The sequence below is a fragment of the Phyllobates terribilis genome, unplaced genomic scaffold (assembly GCF_046119375.1).
Source record: "Phyllobates terribilis strain yellow unplaced genomic scaffold, ASM4611937v1 Scaffold_1024__1_contigs__length_465996, whole genome shotgun sequence".
Taxonomy (NCBI): domain Eukaryota; kingdom Metazoa; phylum Chordata; class Amphibia; order Anura; family Dendrobatidae; genus Phyllobates; species Phyllobates terribilis.
Genome location: NW_027363784.1, coordinates 58,794 through 79,793, shown reverse-complemented (window position 1 = coordinate 79,793; position 21,000 = coordinate 58,794). Strand labels below are relative to the sequence as shown.

Genomic DNA, 21,000 nt, shown 5'->3' with positions numbered 1-21,000 from the left:
CACCATCTATTTAGCAAATGCCCTTGTTATCAACAGCAGCCTTTTAAACTCACCTGAGCTAACAGGTATGTGCGCTGGTTACTCTGCTGCGCTTAAAATTTCTTTTTTGGTTTGCTACAATGCCTTTTCTGAAACGTTGTCTCCTTCTGCTGGAACACTGACTTCTTTCATTTAATGCCTGCAGACTATAAAAGAGAACCCAACCCAAAAAGTTTGGTTGATTAGTCTGTGGCATTCTGTTAAACTGTTGCTTATGGCGGTCTCTGTGAGCTTCTCAGCGACATTCAGCCAGCCAGGTATCCTGCCTGCAGTAGATGGAATGTGGCAATGGAACGCTGGCTGCGCGTGTCATAATAGGCTCTGAGCCTTTATATACCTGTGCACAGCAGCAGCCACCTTCAGTCTGCTGCTGGACAGCCAGCAGCAGCAGCAGCAGGAGAGGTATGTAATCAGGAGCCCTCCTGCTAAGGGTAGACAGCTGCTCGTTCCACCCCACCCCCCGCCTTAATTGGTTCTCCTCCCTTCCAATGGTGTTGAGGCGGGTGGGAACAGCAGGGGGTGAAGGTGCTGTGTTTAAAGAGGTGGAGTTATGCAGATCTAAAACGCGTGGATTGCAGCAGCAGCAAGCCGAAAAGTGCAGGCATGTAAGGGATCTAGAGGTTGACAACATGTCTTCTTAACGGGAGTCCAGGAGCTCATCTCCACAAATGGACTTTTCAGGATCCTTGGGTGGCTCCGTAGTTTGAAACCAATTCTGGTTATCGCTTCTCGGCCTTTTGGCTAAGATCAAGTGTAGTATCTGTTCTTATCAGTTTAATATCTGATACGTCCCCTATCTGGGGACCATATATTAAATGGATTTTTAGAACAGGGAGATGGAAAAAGAGCTTGCTCTGTCCACTCCACGCATTGACCTGGTATTGCAGTATCTCCAGGACCGGTGCACCCCTTCTTTAATGCAGTTTCTAAAATCAGAAAGAATTGAATTCAATGTTTTTTGTTCATTTTGCTTGTTTGTCGGATTTTGGGATGGACTCTTTGGCTTTGCTTTTCTTCTCCTCATTGGATTTTTCATGTTCAAAGTTGCAGAAGCCAGATTACAAGCTCATTTTGGTTCAACTTCAGCAACTGTGCATTGCATTGCCATGTAATGTGATGCAATGCTATCTTTCTAGCTCTCCCTTTTTACTTCCTTTTGGATAAACAGACATATTAGGCAAGCATTTTGGAGCTTTCACCTAAATAACTACAGGTGGTGAGATAAGCTGCACAATATAATTGACCTTTCAGTATATTGTTGCACACACACCATCTATTTAGCAAATGCCCTTGTTATCAACAGCAGCCTTTTAAACTCACCTGAGCTAACAGGTATGTGCGCTGGTTACTCTGCTGCGCTTAAAATTTCTTTTTTGGTTTGCTACAATGCCTTTTCTGAAACGTTGTCTCCTTCTGCTGGAACACTGACTTCTTTCATTTAATGCCTGCAGACTATAAAAGAGAACCCAACCCAAAAAGTTTGGTTGATTAGTCTGTGGCATTCTGTTAAACTGTTGCTTATGGCGGTCTCTGTGAGCTTCTCAGTGACATTCAGCCAGCCAGGTATCCTGCCTGCAGTAGATGGAATGTGGCAATGGAACGCTGGCTGCGCGTGTCATAATAGGCTCTGAGCCTTTATATACCTGTGCACAGCAGCAGCCACCTTCAGTCTGCTGCTGGACAGCCAGCAGCAGCAGCAGCAGGAGAGGTATGTAATCAGGAGCCCTCCTGCTAAGGGTAGACAGCTGCTCGTTCCACCCCACCCCCCGCCTTAATTGGTTCTCCTCCCTTCCAATGGTGTTGAGGCGGGTGGGAACAGCAGGGGGTGAAGGTGCTGTGTTTAAAGAGGTGGAGTTATGCAGATCTAAAACGCGTGGATTGCAGCAGCAGCAAGCCGAAAAGTGCAGGCATGTAAGGGATCTAGAGGTTGACAACATGTCTTCTTAACGGGAGTCCAGGAGCTCATCTCCACAAATGGACTTTTCAGGATCCTTGGGTGGCTCCGTAGTTTGAAACCAATTCTGGTTATCGCTTCTCGGCCTTTTGGCTAAGATCAAGTGTAGTATCTGTTCTTATCAGTTTAATATCTGATACGTCCCCTATCTGGGGACCATATATTAAATGGATTTTTAGAACAGGGAGATGGAAAAAGAGCTTGCTCTGTCCACTCCACGCATTGACCTGGTATTGCAGTATCTCCAGGACCGGTGCACCCCTTCTTTAATGCAGTTTCTAAAATCAGAAAGAATTGAATTCAATGTTTTTTGTTCATTTTGCTTGTTTGTCGGATTTTGGGATGGACTCTTTGGCTTTGCTTTTCTTCTCCTCATTGGATTTTTCATGTTCAAAGTTGCAGAAGCCAGATTACAAGCTCATTTTGGTTCAACTTCAGCAACTGTGCATTGCATTGCCATGTAATGTGATGCAATGCTATCTTTCTAGCTCTCCCTTTTTACTTCCTTTTGGATAAACAGACATATTAGGCAAGCATTTTGGAGCTTTCACCTAAATAACTACAGGTGGTGAGATAAGCTGCACAATATAATTGACCTTTCAGTATATTGTTGCACACACACCATCTATTTAGCAAATGCCCTTGTTATCAACAGCAGCCTTTTAAACTCACCTGAGCTAACAGGTATGTGCGCTGGTTACTCTGCTGCGCTTAAAATTTCTTTTTTGGTTTGCTACAATGCCTTTTCTGAAACGTTGTCTCCTTCTGCTGGAACACTGACTTCTTTCATTTAATGCCTGCAGACTATAAAAGAGAACCCAACCCAAAAAGTTTGGTTGATTAGTCTGTGGCATTCTGTTAAACTGTTGCTTATGGCGGTCTCTGTGAGCTTCTCAGCGACATTCAGCCAGCCAGGTATCCTGCCTGCAGTAGATGGAATGTGGCAATGGAACGCTGGCTGCGCGTGTCATAATAGGCTCTGAGCCTTTATATACCTGTGCACAGCAGCAGCCACCTTCAGTCTGCTGCTGGACAGCCAGCAGCAGCAGCAGCAGGAGAGGTATGTAATCAGGAGCCCTCCTGCTAAGGGTAGACAGCTGCTCGTTCCACCCCACCCCCCGCCTTAATTGGTTCTCCTCCCTTCCAACGGTGTTGAGGCGGGTGGGAACAGCAGGGGGTGAAGGTGCTGTGTTTAAAGAGGTGGAGTTATGCAGATCTAAAACGCGTGGATTGCAGCAGCAGCAAGCCGAAAAGTGCAGGCATGTAAGGGATCTAGAGGTTGACAACATGTCTTCTTAACGGGAGTCCAGGAGCTCATCTCCACAAATGGACTTTTCAGGATCCTTGGGTGGCTCCGTAGTTTGAAACCAATTCTGGTTATCGCTTCTCGGCCTTTTGGCTAAGATCAAGTGTAGTATCTTTTGAAAAGGCAGTTTTGTCCTTGGGCTGCCCTAGTAAATTGATGCATTTTACACACTGGTTTGGTGCACTTGTTAGTACGCCAGGTGGCTCATAGAGTTATCTGATGGAAAACATGGCCCTCCAGGATCGAAGTCACTAATCTGGGTAAGTGTGAGGGCTTTGGAGCAATGTGCCCCAGGAGTAGGCGCCCTGGTGGGAGTTCAAGCTTACTGGGACTGGGAACCCCAGAAAGACTTGGCTTCGTAGCACGCCGCACCTTTGCCAATCATACTTTCTGAGCAACCCCCCCCTATTCCTGGCCTCCGGGCTAGGAAGGGGAATTTTTATAAACCCGGTCGGAGGTCCGGTCAGCTTTGGGCTGAGAAACCAACACAGGCTCCAGCTCCACTAGGGTGGCAGCCTAGATGGAAGCTGGGAGCACGAAAACGGCTCTTCTCCGGCTTCGGCTAGGGAGAGCATCGGAGATCCCTGACCCTCGCTGTGGCCTTCTGGCTCGGAGGGATGGGGATGGTTTATTGGGGACCCTCTCCTCCGGGAAGGGTCCACATGAATCCTCGCCTCGTGCGCTGTTTTGGTGTGACTTCGGTCACATTTTTCAGTGCCTTGGATGCAGCTTCAATCAAAAAATCTGTTCTTATCAGTTTAATATCTGATACGTCACCTATCTGGGGACCATATATTAAATGGATTTTTAGAACAGGGAGATGGAAAAAGAGCTTGCTCTGTCCACTCCACGCATTGACCTGGTATTGCAGTATCTCCAGGACCGGTGCACCCCTTCTTTAATGCAGTTTCTAAAATCAGAAAGAATTGAATTCAATGTTTTTTGTTCATTTTGCTTGTTTGTCGGATTTTGGGATGGACTCTTTGGCTTTGCTTTTCTTCTCCTCATTGGATTTTTCATGTTCAAAGTTGCAGAAGCCAGATTACAAGCTCATTTTGGTTCAACTTCAGCAACTGTGCATTGCATTGCCATGTAATGTGATGCAATGCTATCTTTCTAGCTCTCCCTTTTTACTTCCTTTTGGATAAACAGACATATTAGGCAAGCATTTTGGAGCTTTCACCTAAATAACTACAGGTGGTGAGATAAGCTGCACAATATAATTGACCTTTCAGTATATTGTTGCACACACACCATCTATTTAGCAAATGCCCTTGTTATCAACAGCAGCCTTTTAAACTCACCTGAGCTAACAGGCATGTGCGCTGGTTACTCTGCTGCGCTTAAAATTTCTTTTTTGGTTTGCTACAATGCCTTTTCTGAAACGTTGTCTCCTTCTGCTGGAACACTGACTTCTTTCATTTAATGCCTGCAGACTATAAAAGAGAACCCAACCCAAAAAGTTTGGTTGATTAGTCTGTGGCATTCTGTTAAACTGTTGCTTATGGCGGTCTCTGTGAGCTTCTCAGCGACATTCAGCCAGCCAGGTATCCTGCCTGCAGTAGATGGAATGTGGCAATGGAACGCTGGCTGCGCGTGTCATAATAGGCTCTGAGCCTTTATATACCTGTGCACAGCAGCAGCCACCTTCAGTCTGCTGCTGGACAGCCAGCAGCAGCAGCAGCAGCAGGAGAGGTATGTAATCAGGAGCCCTCCTGCTAAGGGTAGACAGCTGCTCGTTCCACCCCACCCCCCGCCTTAATTGGTTCTCCTCCCTTCCAACGGTGTTGAGGCGGGTGGGAACAGCAGGGGGTGAAGGTGCTGTGTTTAAAGAGGTGGAGTTATGCAGATCTAAAACGCGTGGATTGCAGCAGCAGCAAGCCGAAAAGTGCAGGCATGTAAGGGATCTAGAGGTTGACAACATGTCTTCTTAACGGGAGTCCAGGAGCTCATCTCCACAAATGGACTTTTCAGGATCCTTGGGTGGCTCCGTAGTTTGAAACCAATTCTGGTTATCGCTTCTCGGCCTTTTGGCTAAGATCAAGTGTAGTATCTGTTCTTATCAGTTTAATATCTGATACGTCCCCTATCTGGGGACCATATATTAAATGGATTTTTAGAACAGGGAGATGGAAAAAGAGCTTGCTCTGTCCACTCCACGCATTGACCTGGTATTGCAGTATCTCCAGGACCGGTGCACCCCTTCTTTAATGCAGTTTCTAAAATCAGAAAGAATTGAATTCAATGTTTTTTGTTCATTTTGCTTGTTTGTCGGATTTTGGGATGGACTCTTTGGCTTTGCTTTTCTTCTCCTCATTGGATTTTTCATGTTCAAAGTTGCAGAAGCCAGATTACAAGCTCATTTTGGTTCAACTTCAGCAACTGTGCATTGCATTGCCATGTAATGTGATGCAATGCTATCTTTCTAGCTCTCCCTTTTTACTTCCTTTTGGATAAACAGACATATTAGGCAAGCATTTTGGAGCTTTCACCTAAATAACTACAGGTGGTGAGATAAGCTGCACAATATAATTGACCTTTCAGTATATTGTTGCACACACACCATCTATTTAGCAAATGCCCTTGTTATCAACAGCAGCCTTTTAAACTCACCTGAGCTAACAGGTATGTGCGCTGGTTACTCTGCTGCGCTTAAAATTTCTTTTTTGGTTTGCTACAATGCCTTTTCTGAAACGTTGTCTCCTTCTGCTGGAACACTGACTTCTTTCATTTAATGCCTGCAGACTATAAAAGAGAACCCAACCCAAAAAGTTTGGTTGATTAGTCTGTGGCATTCTGTTAAACTGTTGCTTATGGCGGTCTCTGTGAGCTTCTCAGCGACATTCAGCCAGCCAGGTATCCTGCCTGCAGTAGATGGAATGTGGCAATGGAACGCTGGCTGCGCGTGTCATAATAGGCTCTGAGCCTTTATATACCTGTGCACAGCAGCAGCCACCTTCAGTCTGCTGCTGGACAGCCAGCAGCAGCAGCAGCAGGAGAGGTATGTAATCAGGAGCCCTCCTGCTAAGGGTAGACAGCTGCTCGTTCCACCCCACCCCCCGCCTTAATTGGTTCTCCTCCCTTCCAACGGTGTTGAGGCGGGTGGGAACAGCAGGGGGTGAAGGTGCTGTGTTTAAAGAGGTGGAGTTATGCAGATCTAAAACGCGTGGATTGCAGCAGCAGCAAGCCGAAAAGTGCAGGCATGTAAGGGATCTAGAGGTTGACAACATGTCTTCTTAACGGGAGTCCAGGAGCTCATCTCCACAAATGGACTTTTCAGGATCCTTGGGTGGCTCCGTAGTTTGAAACCAATTCTGGTTATCGCTTCTCGGCCTTTTGGCTAAGATCAAGTGTAGTATCTTTTGAAAAGGCAGTTTTGTCCTTGGGCTGCCCTAGTAAATTGATGCATTTTACACACTGGTTTGGTGCACTTGTTAGTACGCCAGGTGGCTCATAGAGTTATCTGATGGAAAACATGGCCCTCCAGGATCGAAGTCACTAATCTGGGTAAGTGTGAGGGCTTTGGAGCAATGTGCCCCAGGAGTAGGCGCCCTGGTGGGAGTTCAAGCTTACTGGGACTGGGAACCCCAGAAAGACTTGGCTTCGTAGCACGCCGCACCTTTGCCAATCATACTTTCTGAGCAACCCCCCCCTATTCCTGGCCTCCGGGCTAGGAAGGGGAATTTTTATAAACCCGGTCGGAGGTCCGGTCAGCTTTGGGCTGAGAAACCAACACAGGCTCCAGCTCCACTAGGGTGGCAGCCTAGATGGAAGCTGGGAGCACGAAAACGGCTCTTCTCCGGCTTCGGCTAGGGAGAGCATCGGAGATCCCTGACCCTCGCTGTGGCCTTCTGGCTCGGAGGGATGGGGATGGTTTATTGGGGACCCTCTCCTCCGGGAAGGGTCCACATGAATCCTCGCCTCGTGCGCTGTTTTGGTGTGACTTCGGTCACATTTTTCAGTGCCTTGGATGCAGCTTCAATCAAAAAATCTGTTCTTATCAGTTTAATATCTGATACGTCCCCTATCTGGGGACCATATATTAAATGGATTTTTAGAACAGGGAGATGGAAAAAGAGCTTGCTCTGTCCACTCCACGCATTGACCTGGTATTGCAGTATCTCCAGGACCGGTGCACCCCTTCTTTAATGCAGTTTCTAAAATCAGAAAGAATTGAATTCAATGTTTTTTGTTCATTTTGCTTGTTTGTCGGATTTTGGGATGGACTCTTTGGCTTTGCTTTTCTTCTCCTCATTGGATTTTTCATGTTCAAAGTTGCAGAAGCCAGATTACAAGCTCATTTTGGTTCAACTTCAGCAACTGTGCATTGCATTGCCATGTAATGTGATGCAATGCTATCTTTCTAGCTCTCCCTTTTTACTTCCTTTTGGATAAACAGACATATTAGGCAAGCATTTTGGAGCTTTCACCTAAATAACTACAGGTGGTGAGATAAGCTGCACAATATAATTGACCTTTCAGTATATTGTTGCACACACACCATCTATTTAGCAAATGCCCTTGTTATCAACAGCAGCCTTTTAAACTCACCTGAGCTAACAGGCATGTGCGCTGGTTACTCTGCTGCGCTTAAAATTTCTTTTTTGGTTTGCTACAATGCCTTTTCTGAAACGTTGTCTCCTTCTGCTGGAACACTGACTTCTTTCATTTAATGCCTGCAGACTATAAAAGAGAACCCAACCCAAAAAGTTTGGTTGATTAGTCTGTGGCATTCTGTTAAACTGTTGCTTATGGCGGTCTCTGTGAGCTTCTCAGCGACATTCAGCCAGCCAGGTATCCTGCCTGCAGTAGATGGAATGTGGCAATGGAACGCTGGCTGCGCGTGTTGACGCGCCCCCTGGGACATATTCCTATTTGAGGGGAATACCCGGCACCGGATCAGATGGGGGGTTGTAGTCTCCGAGCGGCTGTGACCCGGCCCGTGCCCAGGGCGTCAAGCTCAGTGTTATGTGGCAGTCCTACAGATGTTATTAAGAGTTCTTTTGTGTCGACTACGCCACCCGTTGTGATGCGGTCACTGTGGCCGCCGCTGCAGCAGGGTCCGCTGAGGCTGATGGTGGATGCGCAGCTTGGTGGGATAACCCCCAACGGGAGGGGTATAGCCTCAGAGGGGACAGGCGCAGAGGATGGGGGTTGTGGTGGTGTAGTGCAGACGGCAGTGAAGACAGAGTCGAGTTGTGCAGTTAAGGGTGTTTACTTACTGCAGATGTTGTACTGGTCACTCCAGCTGCTAGTGACCACCCGAGCCGTGCTGCGTCCACCAGGTCCTGGATCCAGCCAACCCCCAAACAAGTCCGGAGCGTGGCCCTGAGCTCTCTTTCTGTCCCGTTCTCTGGCCGTCCCCACCAGTAATCCACCTAGGTCCAGCTCCCTCGGGCCTTCTGTTGGGACACCCTTGGCCCTGGGTTCCCTGACCCTTCATGTGGTGTGCCTTCGGGTTGGATGTGATGGGTGACCGTGGCAGACGCTGCCCACGGTCTCCGGTCTCTGGCTGGGGAATGTTTTTACCCCCACCAGCTTGGGTTCCGGTACCCTGATGCCGACTCTTCACCCGGTGCTTTTAGTTGGGATCTCAGAGTCCTTCTCTTCTGTGCTCTGGGTCTCTCTCTTTTCTCCTCTCTCACTCTGGGTCTTTGTCTTTCTTCTCTCCTCTGCTCCTGACTTGTTCTCTGCAGCTGACTGACTCTCTGCATCTGATCCTCTGCATCTGACTTGTTCTCTGCAGCTGACTGACTCTCTGCATCTGATCCTCTGCATCTGACCCTGTTCTTAGTTGGTGCCCACCTTATATACACCCTCTATGTGTGAGCTCAGGTGACCAGCACCCAATGAGCTCCTAACTTTACCCAGGCTGCTCCCCCTATCTGCCCCTACACTACTTGGGATGTACCACCTCCCTCCCACTCCAGCCAGGAACAGACTCGGTCGTACCTGCACATTTCTAAGTGGGAGTACCGTCGGTCTGTTCCCCGGAAATGGGATGTGTGTAGTGCATGCAGCCTACCGAGCTCAGTTCCACTCTCCATCCTTGCCCGGGAGTGGAATATCACACCTCTGGGTTGAGGTGCAATACTCCTGTAGCAGCCGAATCCTCAGGGTGCTACACGTGTCATAATAGGCTCTGAGCCTTTATATACCTGTGCACAGCAGCAGCCACCTTCAGTCTGCTGCTGGACAGCCAGCAGCAGCAGCAGCAGCAGGAGAGGTATGTAATCAGGAGCCCTCCTGCTAAGGGTAGACAGCTGCTCGTTCCACCCCACCCCCCGCCTTAATTGGTTCTCCTCCCTTCCAACGGTGTTGAGGCGGGTGGGAACAGCAGGGGGTGAAGGTGCTGTGTTTAAAGAGGTGGAGTTATGCAGATCTAAAACGCGTGGATTGCAGCAGCAGCAAGCCGAAAAGTGCAGGCATGTAAGGGATCTAGAGGTTGACAACATGTCTTCTTAACGGGAGTCCAGGAGCTCATCTCCACAAATGGACTTTTCAGGATCCTTGGGTGGCTCCGTAGTTTGAAACCAATTCTGGTTATCGCTTCTCGGCCTTTTGGCTAAGATCAAGTGTAGTATCTGTTCTTATCAGTTTAATATCTGATACGTCCCCTATCTGGGGACCATATATTAAATGGATTTTTAGAACAGGGAGATGGAAAAAGAGCTTGCTCTGTCCACTCCACGCATTGACCTGGTATTGCAGTATCTCCAGGACCGGTGCACCCCTTCTTTAATGCAGTTTCTAAAATCAGAAAGAATTGAATTCAATGTTTTTTGTTCATTTTGCTTGTTTGTCGGATTTTGGGATGGACTCTTTGGCTTTGCTTTTCTTCTCCTCATTGGATTTTTCATGTTCAAAGTTGCAGAAGCCAGAAGATTACAAGCTCATTTTGGTTCAACTTCAGCAACTGTGCATTGCATTGCCATGTAATGTGATGCAATGCTATCTTTCTAGCTCTCCCTTTTTACTTCCTTTTGGATAAACAGACATATTAGGCAAGCATTTTGGAGCTTTCACCTAAATAACTACAGGTGGTGAGATAAGCTGCACAATATAATTGACCTTTCAGTATATTGTTGCACACACACCATCTATTTAGCAAATGCCCTTGTTATCAACAGCAGCCTTTTAAACTCACCTGAGCTAACAGGTATGTGCGCTGGTTACTCTGCTGCGCTTAAAATTTCTTTTTTGGTTTGCTACAATGCCTTTTCTGAAACGTTGTCTCCTTCTGCTGGAACACTGACCTCTTTCATTTAATGCCTGCAGACTATAAAAGAGAACCCAACCCAAAAAGTTTGGTTGATTAGTCTGTGGCATTCTGTTAAACTGTTGCTTATGGCGGTCTCTGTGAGCTTCTCAGCGACATTCAGCCAGCCAGGTATCCTGCCTGCAGTAGATGGAATGTGGCAATGGAACGCTGGCTGCGCGTGTCATAATAGGCTCTGAGCCTTTATATACCTGTGCACAGCAGCAGCCACCTTCAGTCTGCTGCTGGACAGCCAGCAGCAGCAGCAGCAGGAGAGGTATGTAATCAGGAGCCCTCCTGCTAAGGGTAGACAGCTGCTCGTTCCACCCCACCCCCCGCCTTAATTGGTTCTCCTCCCTTCCAACGGTGTTGAGGCGGGTGGGAACAGCAGGGGGTGAAGGTGCTGTGTTTAAAGAGGTGGAGTTATGCAGATCTAAAACGCGTGGATTGCAGCAGCAGCAAGCCGAAAAGTGCAGGCATGTAAGGGATCTAGAGGTTGACAACATGTCTTCTTAACGGGAGTCCAGGAGCTCATCTCCACAAATGGACTTTTCAGGATCCTTGGGTGGCTCCGTAGTTTGAAACCAATTCTGGTTATCGCTTCTCGGCCTTTTGGCTAAGATCAAGTGTAGTATCTGTTCTTATCAGTTTAATATCTGATACGTCCCCTATCTGGGGACCATATATTAAATGGATTTTTAGAACAGGGAGATGGAAAAAGAGCTTGCTCTGTCCACTCCACGCATTGACCTGGTATTGCAGTATCTCCAGGACCGGTGCACCCCTTCTTTAATGCAGTTTCTAAAATCAGAAAGAATTGAATTCAATGTTTTTTGTTCATTTTGCTTGTTTGTCGGATTTTGGGATGGACTCTTTGGCTTTGCTTTTCTTCTCCTCATTGGATTTTTCATGTTCAAAGTTGCAGAAGCCAGATTACAAGCTCATTTTGGTTCAACTTCAGCAACTGTGCATTGCATTGCCATGTAATGTGATGCAATGCTATCTTTCTAGCTCTCCCTTTTTACTTCCTTTTGGATAAACAGACATATTAGGCAAGCATTTTGGAGCTTTCACCTAAATAACTACAGGTGGTGAGATAAGCTGCACAATATAATTGACCTTTCAGTATATTGTTGCACACACACCATCTATTTAGCAAATGCCCTTGTTATCAACAGCAGCCTTTTAAACTCACCTGAGCTAACAGGTATGTGCGCTGGTTACTCTGCTGCGCTTAAAATTTCTTTTTTGGTTTGCTACAATGCCTTTTCTGAAACGTTGTCTCCTTCTGCTGGAACACTGACTTCTTTCATTTAATGCCTGCAGACTATAAAAGAGAACCCAACCCAAAAAGTTTGGTTGATTAGTCTGTGGCATTCTGTTAAACTGTTGCTTATGGCGGTCTCTGTGAGCTTCTCAGCGACATTCAGCCAGTCAGGTATCCTGCCTGCAGTAGATGGAATGTGACAATGGAACGCTGGCTGCGCGTGTCATAATAGGCTCTGAGCCTTTATATACCTGTGCACAGCAGCAGCCACCTTCAGTCTGCTGCTGGACAGCCAGCAGCAGCAGCAGCAGGAGAGGTATGTAATCAGGAGCCCTCCTGCTAAGGGTAGACAGCTGCTCGTTCCACCCCACCCCCCGCCTTAATTGGTTCTCCTCCCTTCCAACGGTGTTGAGGCGGGTGGGAACAGCAGGGGGTGAAGGTGCTGTGTTTAAAGAGGTGGAGTTATGCAGATCTAAAACGCGTGGATTGCAGCAGCAGCAAGCCGAAAAGTGCAGGCATGTAAGGGATCTAGAGGTTGACAACATGTCTTCTTAACGGGAGTCCAGGAGCTCATCTCCACAAATGGACTTTTCAGGATCCTTGGGTGGCTCCGTAGTTTGAAACCAATTCTGGTTATCGCTTCTCGGCCTTTTGGCTAAGATCAAGTGTAGTATCTGTTCTTATCAGTTTAATATCTGATACGTCCCCTATCTGGGGACCATATATTAAATGGATTTTTAGAACAGGGAGATGGAAAAAGAGCTTGCTCTGTCCACTCCACGCATTGACCTGGTCTTGCAGTATCTCCAGGACCGGTGCACCCCTTCTTTAATGCAGTTTCTAAAATCAGAAAGAATTGAATTCAATGTTTTTTGTTCATTTTGCTTGTTTGTCGGATTTTGGGATGGACTCTTTGGCTTTGCTTTTCTTCTCCTCATTGGATTTTTCATGTTCAAAGTTGCAGAAGCCAGATTACAAGCTCATTTTGGTTCAACTTCAGCAACTGTGCATTGCATTGCCATGTAATGTGATGCAATGCTATCTTTCTAGCTCTCCCTTTTTACTTCCTTTTGGATAAACAGACATATTAGGCAAGCATTTTGGAGCTTTCACCTAAATAACTACAGGTGGTGAGATAAGCTGCACAATATAATTGACCTTTCAGTATATTGTTGCACACACACCATCTATTTAGCAAATGCCCTTGTTATCAACAGCAGCCTTTTAAACTCACCTGAGCTAACAGGTATGTGCGCTGGTTACTCTGCTGCGCTTAAAATTTCTTTTTTGGTTTGCTACAATGCCTTTTCTGAAACGTTGTCTCCTTCTGCTGGAACACTGACTTCTTTCATTTAATGCCTGCAGACTATAAAAGAGAACCCAACCCAAAAAGTTTGGTTGATTAGTCTGTGGCATTCTGTTAAACTGTTGCTTATGGCGGTCTCTGTGAGCTTCTCAGCGACATTCAGCCAGCCAGGTATCCTGCCTGCAGTAGATGGAATGTGGCAATGGAACGCTGGCTGCGCGTGTCATAATAGGCTCTGAGCCTTTATATACCTGTGCACAGCAGCAGCCACCTTCAGTCTGCTGCTGGACAGCCAGCAGCAGCAGCAGCAGCAGAAGAGGTATGTAATCAGGAGCCCTCCTGCTAAGGGTAGACAGCTGCTCGTTCCACCCCACCCCCCGCCTTAATTGGTTCTCCTCCCTTCCAACGGTGTTGAGGCGGGTGGGAACAGCAGGGGGTGAAGGTGCTGTGTTTAAAGAGGTGGAGTTATGCAGATCTAAAACGCGTGGATTGCAGCAGCAGCAAGCCGAAAAGTGCAGGCATGTAAGGGATCTAGAGGTTGACAACATGTCTTCTTAACGGGAGTCCAGGAGCTCATCTCCACAAATGGACTTTTCAGGATCCTTGGGTGGCTCCGTAGTTTGAAACCAATTCTGGTTATCGCTTCTCGGCCTTTTGGCTAAGATCAAGTGTAGTATCTGTTCTTATCAGTTTAATATCTGATACGTCCCCTATCTGAGGACCATATATTAAATGGATTTTTAGAACAGGGAGATGGAAAAAGAGCTTGCTCTGTCCACTCCACGCATTGACCTGGTATTGCAGTATCTCCAGGACCGGTGCACCCCTTCTTTAATGCAGTTTCTAAAATCAGAAAGAATTGAATTCAATGTTTTTTGTTCATTTTGCTTGTTTGTCGGATTTTGGGATGGACTCTTTGGCTTTGCTTTTCTTCTCCTCATTGGATTTTTCATGTTCAAAGTTGCAGAAGCCAGATTACAAGCTCATTTTGGTTCAACTTCAGCAACTGTGCATTGCATTGCCATGTAATGTGATGCAATGCTATCTTTCTAGCTCTCCCTTTTTACTTCCTTTTGGATAAACAGACATATTAGGCAAGCATTTTGGAGCTTTCACCTAAATAACTACAGGTGGTGAGATAAGCTGCACAATATAATTGACCTTTCAGTATATTGTTGCACACACACCATCTATTTAGCAAATGCCCTTGTTATCAACAGCAGCCTTTTAAACTCACCTGAGCTAACAGGTATGTGCGCTGGTTACTCTGCTGCGCTTAAAATTTCTTTTTTGGTTTGCTACAATGCCTTTTCTGAAACGTTGTCTCCTTCTGCTGGAACACTGACTTCTTTCATTTAATGCCTGCAGACTATAAAAGAGAACCCAACCCAAAAAGTTTGGTTGATTAGTCTGTGGCATTCTGTTAAACTGTTGCTTATGGCGGTCTCTGTGAGCTTCTCAGCGACATTCAGCCAGCCAGGTATCCTGCCTGCAGTAGATGGAATGTGGCAATGGAACGCTGGCTGCGCGTGTCATAATAGGCTCTGAGCCTTTATATACCTGTGCACAGCAGCAGCCACCTTCAGTCTGCTGCTGGACAGCCAGCAGCAGCAGCAGCAGCAGGAGAGGTATGTAATCAGGAGCCCTCCTGCTAAGGGTAGACAGCTGCTCGTTCCACCCCACCCCCCGCCTTAATTGGTTCTCCTCCCTTCCAACGGTGTTGAGGCGGGTGGGAACAGCAGGGGGTGAAGGTGCTGTGTTTAAAGAGGTGGAGTTATGCAGATCTAAAACGCGTGGATTGCAGCAGCAGCAAGCCGAAAAGTGCAGGCATGTAAGGGATCTAGAGGTTGACAACATGTCTTCTTAACGGGAGTCCAGGAGCTCATCTCCACAAATGGACTTTTCAGGATCCTTGGGTGGCTCCGTAGTTTGAAACCAATTCTGGTTATCGCTTCTCGGCCTTTTGGCTAAGATCAAGTGTAGTATCTGTTCTTATCAGTTTAATATCTGATACGTCCCCTATCTGGGGACCATATATTAAATGGATTTTTAGAACAGGGAGATGGAAAAAGAGCTTGCTCTGTCCACTCCACGCATTGACCTGGTATTGCAGTATCTCCAGGACCGGTGCACCCCTTCTTTAATGCAGTTTCTAAAATCAGAAAGAATTGAATTCAATGTTTTTTGTTCATTTTGCTTGTTTGTCGGATTTTGGGATGGACTCTTTGGCTTTGCTTTTCTTCTCCTCATTGGATTTTTCATGTTCAAAGTTGCAGAAGCCAGATTACAAGCTCATTTTGGTTCAACTTCAGCAACTGTGCATTGCATTGCCATGTAATGTGATGCAATGCTATCTTTCTAGCTCTCCCTTTTTACTTCCTTTTGGATAAACAGACATATTAGGCAAGCATTTTGGAGCTTTCACCTAAATAACTACAGGTGGTGAGATAAGCTGCACAATATAATTGACCTTTCAGTATATTGTTGCACACACACCATCTATTTAGCAAATGCCCTTGTTATCAACAGCAGCCTTTTAAACTCACCTGAGCTAACAGGTATGTGCGCTGGTTACTCTGCTGCGCTTAAAATTTCTTTTTTGGTTTGCTACAATGCCTTTTCTGAAACGTTGTCTCCTTCTGCTGGAACACTGACTTCTTTCATTTAATGCCTGCAGACTATAAAAGAGAACCCAACCCAAAAAGTTTGGTTGATTAGTCTGTGGCATTCTGTTAAACTGTTGCTTATGGCGGTCTCTGTGAGCTTCTCAGCGACATTCAGCCAGCCAGGTATCCTGCCTGCAGTAGATGGAATGTGGCAATGGAACGCTGGCTGCGCGTGTCATAATAGGCTCTGAGCCTTTATATACCTGTGCACAGCAGCAGCCACCTTCAGTCTGCTGCTGGACAGCCAGCAGCAGCAGCAGCAGGAGAGGTATGTAATCAGGAGCCCTCCTGCTAAGGGTAGACAGCTGCTCGTTCCACCCCACCCCCCGCCTTAATTGGTTCTCCTCCCTTCCAACGGTGTTGAGGCGGGTGGGAACAGCAGGGGGTGAAGGTGCTGTGTTTAAAGAGGTGGAGTTATGCAGATCTAAAACGCGTGGATTGCAGCAGCAGCAAGCCGAAAAGTGCAGGCATGTAAGGGATCTAGAGGTTGACAACATGTCTTCTTAACGGGAGTCCAGGAGCTCATCTCCACAAATGGACTTTTCAGGATCCTTGGGTGGCTCCGTAGTTTGAAACCAATTCTGGTTATCGCTTCTCGGCCTTTTGGCTAAGATCAAGTGTAGTATCTGTTCTTATCAGTTTAATATCTGATACGTCCCCTATCTGGGGACCATATATTAAATGGATTTTTAGAACAGGGAGATGGAAAAAGAGCTTGCTCTGTCCACTCCACGCATTGACCTGGTATTGCAGTATCTCCAGGACCGGTGCACCCCTTCTTTAATGCAGTTTCTAAAATCAGAAAGAATTGAATTCAATGTTTTTTGTTCATTTTGCTTGTTTGTCGGATTTTGGGATGGACTCTTTGGCTTTGCTTTTCTTCTCCTCATTGGATTTTTCATGTTCAAAGTTGCAGAAGCCAGATTACAAGCTCATTTTGGTTCAACTTCAGCAACTGTGCATTGCATTGCCATGTAATGTGATGCAATGCTATCTTTCTAGCTCTCCCTTTTTACTTCCTTTTGGATAAACAGACATATTAGGCAAGCATTTTGGAGCTTTCACCTAAATAACTACAGGTGGTGAGATAAGCTGCACAATATAATTGACCTTTCAGTATATTGTTGCACACACACCATCTATTTAGCAAATGCCCTTGTTATCAACAGCAGCCTTTTAAACTCACCTGAGCTAACAGGTATGTGCGCTGGTTACTCTGCTGCGCTTAAAATTTCTTTTTTGGTTTGCTACAATGCCTTTTCTGAAACGTTGTCTCCTTCTGCTGGAACACTGACTTCTTTCATTTAATGCCTGCAGACTATAAAAGAGAACCCAACCCAAAAAGTTTGGTTGATTAGTCTGTGGCATTCTGTTAAACTGTTGCTTATGGCGGTCTCTGTGAGCTTCTCAGCGACATTCAGCCAGCCAGGTATCCTGCCTGCAGTAGATGGAATGTGGCAATGGAACGCTGGCTGCGCATGTCATAATAGGCTCTGAGCCTTTATATACCTGTGCACAGCAGCAGCCACCTTCAGTGTGCTGCTGGACAGCCAGCAGCAGCAGCAGCAGGAGAGGTATGTAATCAGGAGCCCTCCTGCTAAGGGTAGACAGCTGCTCGTTCCACCCCACCCCCCGCCTTAATTGGTTCTCCTCCTTTCCAACGGTGTTGAGGCGGGTGGGAACAGCAGGGGGTGAAGGTGCTGTGTTTAAAGAGGTGGAGTTATGCAGATCTAAAACGCGTGGATTGCAGCAGCAGCAAGCCGAAAAGTGCAGGCATGTAAGGGATCTAGAGGTTGACAACATGTCTTCTTAACGGGAGTCCAGGAGCTCATCTCCACAAATGGACTTTTCAGGATCCTTGGGTGGCTCCGTAGTTTGAAACCAATTCTGGTTATCGCTTCTCGGCCTTTTGGCTAAGATCAAGTGTAGTATCTGTTCTTATCAGTTTAATATCTGATACGTCCCCTATCTGGGGACCATATATTAAATGGATTTTTAGAACAGGGAGATGGAAAAAGAGCTTGCTCTGTCCACTCCACGCATTGACCTGGTATTGCAGTATCTCCAGGACCGGTGCACCCCTTCTTTAATGCAGTTTCTAAAATCAGAAAGAATTGAATTCAATGTTTTTTGTTCATTTTGCTTGTTTGTCGGATTTTGGGATGGACTCTTTGGCTTTGCTTTTCTTCTCCTCATTGGATTTTTCATGTTCAAAGTTGCAGAAGCCAGATTACAAGCTCATTTTGGTTCAACTTCAGCAACTGTGCATTGCATTGCCATGTAATGTGATGCAATGCTATCTTTCTAGCTCTCCCTTTTTACTTCCTTTTGGATAAACAGACATATTAGGCAAGCATTTTGGAGCTTTCACCTAAATAACTACAGGTGGTGAGATAAGCTGCACAATATAATTGACCTTTCAGTATATTGTTGCACACACACCATCTATTTAGCAAATGCCCTTGTTATCAACAGCAGCCTTTTAAACTCACCTGAGCTAACAGGTATGTGCGCTGGTTACTCTGCTGCGCTTAAAATTTCTTTTTTGGTTTGCTACAATGCCTTTTCTGAAACGTTGTCTCCTTCTGCTGGAACACTGACTTCTTTCATTTAATGCCTGCAGACTATAAAAGAGAACCCAACCCAAAAAGTTTGGTTGATTAGTCTGTGGCATTCTGTTAAACTGTTGCTTATGGCGGTCTCTGTGAGCTTCTCAGCGACATTCAGCCAGCCAGGTATCCTGCCTGCAGTAGATGGAATGTGACAATGGAACGCTGGCTGCGCGTGTCATAATAGGCTCTGAGCCTTTATATACCTGTGCACAGCAGCAGCCACCTTCAGTCTGCTGCTGGACAGCCAGCAGCAGCAGCAGCAGCAGGAGAGGTATGTAATCAGGAGCCCTCCTGCTAAGGGTAGACAGCTGCTCGTTCCACCCCACCCCCCGCCTTAATTGGTTCTCCTCCCTTCCAACGGTGTTGAGGCGGGTGGGAACAGCAGGGGGTGAAGGTGCTGTGTTTAAAGAGGTGGAGTTATGCAGATCTAAAACGCGTGGATTGCAGCAGCAGCAAGCCGAAAAGTGCAGGCATGTAAGGGATCTAGAGGTTGACAACATGTCTTCTTAACGGGAGTCCAGGAGCTCATCTCCACAAATGGACTTTTCAGGATCCTTGGGTGGCTCTGTAGTTTGAAACCAATTCTGGTTATCGCTTCTCGGCCTTTTGGCTAAGATCAAGTGTAGTATCTGTTCTTATCAGTTTAATATCTGATACGTCCCCTATCTGGGGACCATATATTAAATGGATTTTTAGAACAGGGAGATGGAAAAAGAGCTTGCTCTGTCCACTCCACGCATTGACCTGGTATTGCAGTATCTCCAGGACCGGTGCACCCCTTCTTTAATGCAGTTTCTAAAATCAGAAAGAATTGAATTCAATGTTTTTTGTTCATTTTGCTTGTTTGTCGGATTTTGGGATGGACTCTTTGGCTTTGCTTTTCTTCTCCTCATTGGATTTTTCATGTTCAAAGTTGCAGAAGCCAGATTACAAGCTCATTTTGGTTCAACTTCAGCAACTGTGCATTGCATTGCCATGTAATGTGATGCAATGCTATCTTTCTAGCTCTCCCTTTTTACTTCCTTTTGGATAAACAGACATATTAGGCAAGCATTTTGGAGCTTTCACCTAAATAACTACAGGTGGTGAGATAAGCTGCACAATATAATTGACCTTTCAGTATATTGTTGCACACACACCATCTATTTAGCAAATGCCCTTGTTATCAACAGCAGCCTTTTAAACTCACCTGAGCTAACAGGTATGTGCGCTGGTTACTCTGCTGCGCTTAAAATTTCTTTTTTGGTTTGCTACAATGCCTTTTCTGAAACGTTGTCTCCTTCTGCTGGAACACTGACTTCTTTCATTTAATGCCTGCAGACTATAAAAGAGAACCCAACCCAAAAAGTTTGGTTGATTAGTCTGTGGCATTCTGTTAAACTGTTGCTTATGGCGGTCTCTGTGAGCTTCTCAGCGACATTCAGCCAGCCAGGTATCCTGCCTGCAGTAGATGGAATGTGGCAATGGAACGCTGGCTGCGCGTGTCATAATAGGCTCTGAGCCTTTATATACCTGTGCACAGCAGCAGCCACCTTCAGTCTGCTGCTGGACAGCCAGCAGCAGCAGCAGCAGGAGAGGTATGTAATCAGGAGCCCTCCTGCTAAGGGTAGACAGCTGCTCGTTCCACCCCACCCCCCGCCTTAATTGGTTCTCCTCCCTTCCAACGGTGTTGAGGCGGGTGGGAACAGCAGGGGGTGAAGGTGCTGTGTTTAAAGAGGTGGAGTTATGCAGATCTAAAACGCGTGGATTGCAGCAGCAGCAAGCCGAAAAGTGCAGGCATGTAAGGGATCTAGAGGTTGACAACATGTCTTCTTAACGGGAGTCCAGGAGCTCATCTCCACAAATGGACTTTTCAGGATCCTTGGGTGGCTCCGTAGTTTGAAACCAATTCTGGTTATCGCTTCTCGGCCTTTTGGCTAAGATCAAGTGTAGTATCTGTTCTTATCAGTTTAATATCTGATACGTCCCCTATCTGGGGACCATATATTAAATGGATTTTTAGAACAGGGAGATGGAAAAAGAGCTTGCTCTGTCCACTCCACGCATTGACCTGGTATTGCAGTATCTCCAGGACCGGTGCACCCCTTCTTTAATGCAGTTTCTAAAATCAGAAAGAATTGAATTCAATGTTTTTTGTTCATTTTGCTTGTTTGTCGGATTTTGGGATGGACTCTTTGGCTTTGCTTTTCTTCTCCTCATTGGATTTTTCATGTTCAAAGTTGCAGAAGCCAGATTACAAGCTCATTTTGGTTCAACTTCAGCAACTGTGCATTGCATTGCCATGTAATGTGATGCAATGCTATCTTTCTAGCTCTCCCTTTTTACTTCCTTTTGGATAAACAGACATATTAGGCAAGCATTTTGGAGCTTTCACCTAAATAACTACAGGTGGTGAGATAAGCTGCACAATATAATTGACCTTTCAGTATATTGTTGCACACACACCATCTATTTAGCAAATGCCCTTGTTATCAACAGCAGCCTTTTAAACTCACCTGAGCTAACAGGTATGTGCGCTGGTTACTCTGCTGCGCTTAAAATTTCTTTTTTGGTTTGCTACAATGCCTTTTCTGAAACGTTGTCTCCTTCTGC

The 21,000-nt window shown here is 46.2% G+C and overlaps 14 non-coding genes and 2 pseudogenes across 14 annotated transcripts; all 16 read left to right on the top strand.

Annotated features, from left to right (window-relative positions):
• The first annotated feature begins 760 nt into the window (after positions 1-760).
• On the top strand, positions 761-951 carry LOC141241962 (U2 spliceosomal RNA). Its single transcript, XR_012306618.1, has one exon. It is a non-coding gene; the product is annotated as a U2 spliceosomal RNA (small nuclear RNA).
• A 1,115-nt stretch (positions 952-2,066) lies between these two features.
• Positions 2,067-2,257, top strand: LOC141241961 (U2 spliceosomal RNA). Its single transcript, XR_012306617.1, has one exon. It is a non-coding gene; the product is annotated as a U2 spliceosomal RNA (small nuclear RNA).
• Positions 2,258-3,372: 1,115 nt separating this feature from the next.
• Positions 3,373-3,488, top strand: LOC141241939 (U2 spliceosomal RNA; annotated as a pseudogene).
• A 525-nt stretch (positions 3,489-4,013) lies between these two features.
• On the top strand, positions 4,014-4,195 carry LOC141241888 (U2 spliceosomal RNA). The gene has a single exon (XR_012306580.1). It is a non-coding gene; the product is annotated as a U2 spliceosomal RNA (small nuclear RNA).
• A 1,118-nt stretch (positions 4,196-5,313) lies between these two features.
• On the top strand, positions 5,314-5,504 carry LOC141241960 (U2 spliceosomal RNA). The gene has a single exon (XR_012306616.1). It is a non-coding gene; the product is annotated as a U2 spliceosomal RNA (small nuclear RNA).
• A 1,115-nt stretch (positions 5,505-6,619) lies between these two features.
• Positions 6,620-6,735, top strand: LOC141241938 (U2 spliceosomal RNA; annotated as a pseudogene).
• A 525-nt stretch (positions 6,736-7,260) lies between these two features.
• LOC141241879 (U2 spliceosomal RNA) lies at positions 7,261-7,442 on the top strand. The gene has a single exon (XR_012306571.1). It is a non-coding gene; the product is annotated as a U2 spliceosomal RNA (small nuclear RNA).
• A 2,402-nt stretch (positions 7,443-9,844) lies between these two features.
• On the top strand, positions 9,845-10,035 carry LOC141241948 (U2 spliceosomal RNA). Its single transcript, XR_012306615.1, has one exon. It is a non-coding gene; the product is annotated as a U2 spliceosomal RNA (small nuclear RNA).
• A 1,118-nt stretch (positions 10,036-11,153) lies between these two features.
• LOC141241937 (U2 spliceosomal RNA) lies at positions 11,154-11,344 on the top strand. Its single transcript, XR_012306614.1, has one exon. It is a non-coding gene; the product is annotated as a U2 spliceosomal RNA (small nuclear RNA).
• Positions 11,345-12,459: 1,115 nt separating this feature from the next.
• LOC141241836 (U2 spliceosomal RNA) lies at positions 12,460-12,650 on the top strand. Its single transcript, XR_012306530.1, has one exon. It is a non-coding gene; the product is annotated as a U2 spliceosomal RNA (small nuclear RNA).
• Positions 12,651-13,768: 1,118 nt separating this feature from the next.
• LOC141241862 (U2 spliceosomal RNA) lies at positions 13,769-13,959 on the top strand. Its single transcript, XR_012306555.1, has one exon. It is a non-coding gene; the product is annotated as a U2 spliceosomal RNA (small nuclear RNA).
• Positions 13,960-15,077: 1,118 nt separating this feature from the next.
• LOC141241926 (U2 spliceosomal RNA) lies at positions 15,078-15,268 on the top strand. The gene has a single exon (XR_012306608.1). It is a non-coding gene; the product is annotated as a U2 spliceosomal RNA (small nuclear RNA).
• Positions 15,269-16,383: 1,115 nt separating this feature from the next.
• LOC141241913 (U2 spliceosomal RNA) lies at positions 16,384-16,574 on the top strand. The gene has a single exon (XR_012306597.1). It is a non-coding gene; the product is annotated as a U2 spliceosomal RNA (small nuclear RNA).
• Positions 16,575-17,689: 1,115 nt separating this feature from the next.
• LOC141241901 (U2 spliceosomal RNA) lies at positions 17,690-17,880 on the top strand. Its single transcript, XR_012306588.1, has one exon. It is a non-coding gene; the product is annotated as a U2 spliceosomal RNA (small nuclear RNA).
• Positions 17,881-18,998: 1,118 nt separating this feature from the next.
• On the top strand, positions 18,999-19,189 carry LOC141241889 (U2 spliceosomal RNA). The gene has a single exon (XR_012306581.1). It is a non-coding gene; the product is annotated as a U2 spliceosomal RNA (small nuclear RNA).
• A 1,115-nt stretch (positions 19,190-20,304) lies between these two features.
• LOC141241878 (U2 spliceosomal RNA) lies at positions 20,305-20,495 on the top strand. Its single transcript, XR_012306570.1, has one exon. It is a non-coding gene; the product is annotated as a U2 spliceosomal RNA (small nuclear RNA).
• Positions 20,496-21,000: the final 505 nt, after the last annotated feature.